This window comes from Peromyscus californicus, unplaced genomic scaffold (assembly GCF_007827085.1).
Source record: "Peromyscus californicus insignis strain IS unplaced genomic scaffold, ASM782708v3 Scaffold_17__1_contigs__length_78620276, whole genome shotgun sequence".
Lineage (NCBI taxonomy): Eukaryota > Metazoa > Chordata > Mammalia > Rodentia > Cricetidae > Peromyscus > Peromyscus californicus.
Genome location: NW_026294469.1, coordinates 33,569,787 through 33,576,272, shown reverse-complemented (window position 1 = coordinate 33,576,272; position 6,486 = coordinate 33,569,787).

The window sequence follows — 6,486 nt, the reverse complement described above, 5'->3', positions numbered from 1 at the left end:
TTATAGTCATTATAGTGATTGAGTATATTCAAGATGGACTATATTGTGACTATGTGATATTGTGTAATGATTACTATAATATAATTTGTTCATCAACTACCACATGTGTTCTCCAAAGGATAAATAAAAATTTATCTCTTGTGATAGAAATTCATATCTTCTTGTTAACAGCTTTCCCCCAGACCAACAACTCCCAGGTTCTAGGAATAATCATTTCATCCTCTGATTCTGTTATTGTTACTTTTTGTGGACCTACATGTGAATGAGATCATAGAGTGTTCTGCATGCAACTTACAATCATATCCTCCAAGGTCATGTATGTTTTCATACATGACAGGTTTCCCTTATTTTTATGGTTGAGATATATTCTGTTATATGTGTATAACATATATTTTATTCACCCTTGGTTTTAGTTTCTTGGTTATCTTCATATACTTGTTATTATAAATAATGTCACAATGAACTTGGGTGAGTAGGTATCTCTCCTATATGTTTACTTTGGGATTCTATGATTATATGCTCTTTCTTGTTCCTAATTTCTGAGGAAACTTCACAATGTTTTCCATTGTGACTACATTAGTTTCCATTCTCCCCAAGAGTTCACAAGAGTTCCAGTTTCTGTTTCTCCCCCAACCCTAGTCAAATGCCCTGTCCCTGACCTATACTGTCACACCCATTATTATACATCTTGAGTATTAACTCCGTATGAAGCACATTGCTTGTATATGTTTTCTCATTTCATGGCTTCCTTTTTCATTTTGTTAATGATTCTCTTTGCTGGGAAGCAGCTTTTAAAATTTTCTTCTATTTTTGAGATTTATCTTTCCCTTTGCTCCCTATGAATCATTCATATACCCCTTCATTGTCATTTTCAAATTAACGACCATTTATCATTCATTGTTATATAGATACATGTCTATACTGATATATTCTAAAATAGAATGTGATTAGTCTGTATAATGCTACTCATATTTATGTTTTCAGGTCTGAGTAGCTGTTAATGAAAAATGAATTGGTGTGTGCACCCTCCTACTCTCAGCATTCCTTAGTTGCCTACAGTTCTTTGTGTAGGGTTGTCCACTTTGGCATGTCTATTGTTGTCCTCATTCAGCTCATGTTCAGGTAGTCATGGCGAGAATTTATGAGTGTAGCTTCTGATGTTACTAGGAGACACAGTATCACAGAAACTTTCCTGATCTTCTGGCTCTTAAAATCTTCCCACCTTTTCTTCTGCAAAGTTCCCTGAGCTTAGGATGTGGGAATTTTTATTTATTTATTTATTTATTTTAGATGTATCCACTGGGACTGGGGTCTACAACTCTGGATTTTGATTGGTTGTGGTTTTCTGTAACCATCTCTATCTGTTTCAAAGTGAATTTTCCTTGACAAATGTTGAGTAACAATATCTTATCTGTGGCTATAAAGACAGCTAAAGAATGGAACTAGGGATCGTACTGGTTTAACAAGTGACGCATATCAGTTTTCTTCCAAAATCCATGAGTACCTTAGTCCTGGTTGGTTGGTTAGGTTTCTATTACTAGGCATGATTTTCCTCTTGTTGAGTGAGTTTTAAATCCATTTAGAGAGATGTTGGTTACCTTCAAGGTTCCACTACTGGACCCAAAATTTTATCATGGCATGTTGGTAATTGTTATGGTCCATAGGTGTCATTGCTGGGTAGACTTGTAGCCTCCCTCTTTTGGAAGATTGCATGGTGCCTTATGGTACCATGAAAGCTAATCCTCAGGGAGAAGCCATTCAGGTCTATTTCAAACTTTTTAGTTTGATGTCTCCATGTTTACAGATGCATCTCCAACATGGGTGTTGCAGGAGCTCTCTGAACCATTTGAAGGCGGTGATTGATAAAAGAAAACTCCTTTCTGCACCTTGACTGGTTAGTCTCCTCTTGCAATGGTTTACTTATAGATAAATATGGACAAGGGCTTCCAGAATTTTTCAAGTCTTTATTTTCCCAGACATGGTTTCTCTGTGTTATACAAACAAAATATTTGTGTTTCAGCAATAGAGTTTTATAATCCAGTTCTGGTTGGCAACCAAGTTCAATGTCCATGTCCTATATAGTTTTGTTAAGCCTTCCCTTGGCTCCCTTTTTTCTTATCCCTATCAATTTACTACCTGCTTAAACCCTCCTGCCTTCCATACTCTCCCAATATATTTTCCACCTATATTCTACTATCACCCTCCAAAATGCATCCCCACAAATAAAAGTTAATTTCTCCCCTACCCCCCAGATTCCTCATGTACTTCTTGTTAAGCATGCAAACCAACTGGTTGGAAGCTAGGACCCTCATAGGAGAAAAAAATAACATGTAGCAGTGGCAATTGTCTTTTTGGAACTGGGTTACCTCATTGAGTATATGTTTCCCCAGTTCTGTCTATTTTACCTGTAAATTCCATGTCTTCACTTTTCTTTACAGACCAATCATATTTTATTGTTTATATGTCCTCCATATTCATTATCTATTTATTAGTTGAGGGACATCTAGGTTAATTCCATTTTCTTTTATGAATGAAGTGGCAATGAACATGGAAGTACATGGATCTCTGTAGTGAGATTAAAAAGTCCTCTGAGTATATCCCAGGAGGTTTACAGCTGGACTACATGACAGACCTATTTCTATTTTTAGTTTGATAATCTTCCAGAATTATTTTAGGCTGGCTGAACTAGTTTACAGTCTTACATGCTGTGTAATTTCCCTGTTTCCAGCATTCACACCAGCATGTGTTGTCATTTGTGTTTCTGATGATGGCCATTGTGACCAGAGTGAGAGAGAGTCTTCATATAGTTTTCCTCTCCATTTTCTGATGGCTAAGAATGTTAGACACTCTTTAAAGTGTTTACAAACCATTTTTATTTCATCTTTTGACAATTTATTTCTGTTCATTTCCATAGTCACTTTCAAGTTGTGTTGTTTTTTTGTGTTTAGTTTTTAAAGTTCTTTTTCTGTTCTAGCTCTGACTTCTCTGTCCAGTATATAGTTGGCAATGGTGTCATCCCATTCTTTCAGTTGCTTCACTGAATTGACCTTTACCTTTGCTGTGCTGACTTTGGTGAGTGGTATACTAGAGAGGGAGTGTGAACATATGTAGCCAGATATCATAAACCAGGCCAGCCTCTGCTCATTGGGAGGTATAACATAAGAGGAGTGGGTGTAGAAAAAGAGACAGAAAGGAAAACAAGAAGTGAGAGCAAAATTTTAAATGTAGACGAATTTCTAAACGGTCTTAATGAATAAAAAACACAGAGCCAAATATAGGGGTGAAAGCCTTAGAGATCAGTGAAGTAATGATAGCCACCAACCTTACCCCTCCAGCTCCGCAGCTACCAAAAGTAAGTCATTTCCTGTCTACCTGTGCTTTTATTGCCTTGCTATTCTGCCCTTTCATTGCCTCTTAGCCCAGCTACCTCGTTTTCCTTGTTACTGCCTATCTGTACAGCCCTCCAGGTCTCTATGGTTGGTACTGGGATTAAAGGCATGTGTCACCATGTTTGGCTGTTCCCTAGTGTGTCCTTGAACACACAGAGACTCTGCCTGCCCTGTGATCACATTAAGGGCGTGTGCTACCACTGCCTGACTTTTTTGTTTAATGGCTTGCTATTTCCTCTGATCTCCAGGCAAACTTTATTACCATACACATAAAATATGACCATATTTCAGCACAAATAAAATATCACCACATTAAAAAGCTATTAGCAGTCTGAGGCATTATGACTCTTCTACATTGAATTCCTTAGTATATCCATAATACATATTTGTTTTGGTGAGGAAGAGAGCTGGGTGAAGGTGTAAGCTAATGAAATCACTGGCAGATAAATAACAGTTGTAGTTTGTTCTATTCCGTTATTTTGTTTTAGCTTATCTAATATTATTTTATTAACATTATTATTTATTAACATTATTTTTTTAGATGCCTGTTAGGATTCTAACAGGAAAGAGAAAGAAAGGGTGTAGATTCAGTTGGGTAGGGAAGTTGGGGAGGATCTATGAGGAGAGGAAATCATAATCAGAATATATTGTATTAAAATTGTATTTTCAATTTAAAAAAATCAAGATTATCCCCAAACCTTGAGATAGAAATACTTTTCTCAGTCTCTTTCTTTTATATTTATTTAAAGCAATGGTCTATTTTTAATGTACTAGATAAAATAAAATACAGACTATCAGTCAGTGCTTATTTATGGATATACTCAGGAAAAAAGAAAGCACAGCAGTAGGAAAGTGTGCCTCAGGGAAGGCACAGTGAGAATCCATTCCTGATGTCTATAGTTGCAGAAAAGTTGGAGGGAAGTAATTAAATCTTAACTGAGCAATTTTCCCCTCAGCCTGTGCTCTCTTCTGCTCTGTACATTTGAATCCTGTTTAGGGGGAGTTTCCTTAAACCAGGCTGCTGATGAGACTCACCTGTGAGCTTTTGCCCATGCAATGTTAGGTTTCTCTTAACTATGAATTCACTGCTTTGACAGGAGAACAATGTCCTCACCATTGTTAGAAGGTTTCCATGATTCCACCATACATTTATTTAAAAACATTTAATAACCTATGCCCATGTCTAAATGTCATTGTCAACTCATTTTTCCTCATTGATTCTCTTTTCCTCTTACAATTAATCATTTGGAAAGATATGTTTATCTTCCCTTTTCTAGAATAAGTGAGAACTTTCATTCTTTTAGTCCTTATGAGTTCATGAAGACAAAACGTCCCTGTTTCTCCAGCCAAGAAAAGATCTACTGATAAGTATTTGATAGGCTTCACTCATGACCTGCTTTACAACCTCCAGGCAGAACGCAGGATACCTCCGTGCCTTATCTTCCCACTGCAATCCTCTTAGCCCAATAGAGCTTATCGATCATAGATAAATTGGAGACTTCACTGGAAGGCTCTGAATGAGGAAATAAAAGTGAACTTTTGAAGGAACAGAACAACCACAGTCTCTGAACTGTTGTCCTTAAACCAAATATCTCTCTGTGTGAGGTAGGCCAAGTGGGGCTCCCATTGAGACAGCCTTGTGTGAGGTCTTCTCCAGGTTAGCGGCCTTCCTAAAATAATGACATTGGAGGCTTTTTTTTAAAAATACAGATTTAAATGTCTCCTTTTCCTCCCCTGCTCTCTTTCTCTCTCTCTCTCTCTCTCTCTCTCTCTCTCTCTCTCTCTCTCTCTCTCTCTCTCTCATACAAACACACACACACACACACACACACACACACAAGCAGATTTCCTCTATTAGTTTTTTCCCATTTTATTTTGTTATCTCTCCTATCTATCATCTACCTATATGTCATCTATCTATCTATCTATCTATCTATCTATCTATCTATCTATCTATAGATCTGTCTTTGTAACTATCATCTATTTATATATCATCTATTGAATATTTATCTATTTTTAATCTCTGGGTGATTTTTGGTGATATTTCATGACATTGTTGAATCATATTTTAGAAACAGATAAAAAAGAATATTTTTTTTAATTAGGAATCTGGGTGGATAGAACTGTTTTCACAAAATAAAGAAACTATGTCACTGATCCCTGGTTGTTTTTATTTGCAGTCCAAGGTACCATATTTAACTATATTCCAAAGATTTCTTGTGTATCTTTCATAAAATGTTGTTCTTCTCAAGAGTTATGTACATCACTTTGTCATTTCTTCTTTTTTCTGGTGAGTACGTCTTCCTGTCCTGGATAAGCATATTCTAAAAAATTCAGGGAGGTAAAATCACTGAAAAACCACAAAAGAATGCATAAGCTTGTCTTACTGGGGTTGTAGTCTTTAAATGGTCTTGTTAAAAATTTCTCTAAAATTACAGCGGTGGGTTGCTTTTTCTAACTAGTCCACACTGGAGAAGTCTGCAGAGAGCAGAGAATTAGAACAGGCTGTGCAGACTTTCAATCTCTGCTAATTTGTACTCCAGACTGTTAACTAAGTTCTATTGGGAAACGTAAAGTCAAGGAAAGAATAATGTCTTTAAATATGCCATTCTTTAAAACCCAATTTTTTTGACATCCCGAGGCCCTCTAAGTCAAAGCTTATATTAGGGGTGTTTTATCCTGTGTCAAGTTCAAGACTGACTGTGAACTTCAAAGTAAGGACTTGTGAAACATTACCTGGAACCTTGAAACTACAGCTGGTTAATTGTTTTCTAACTTAAATGAATACATGGAAGATATTTTGAACTCTGAGGTCAGGGTATTTCACTTAAAATTTTATATAAAGTTAATAAACCCATATCTATTTACAAATGCAACATGATACTTTTATGTGGGAGAGTAGTATATAGTACTAGTATTCACAGAGCTATATATATTTGGAAATTAGAATTGTTTAGATTTGCATGTATTTTTAGTTAATTTTTTACTACTGCCACAAAATTCTCATTTATTACTTACAGCTGTAGGCAATTTTCAACAATGTCTGCTAAATTTAGATGTAGGTACCATAAACGATATGGACAAGGTTGTTTTTATA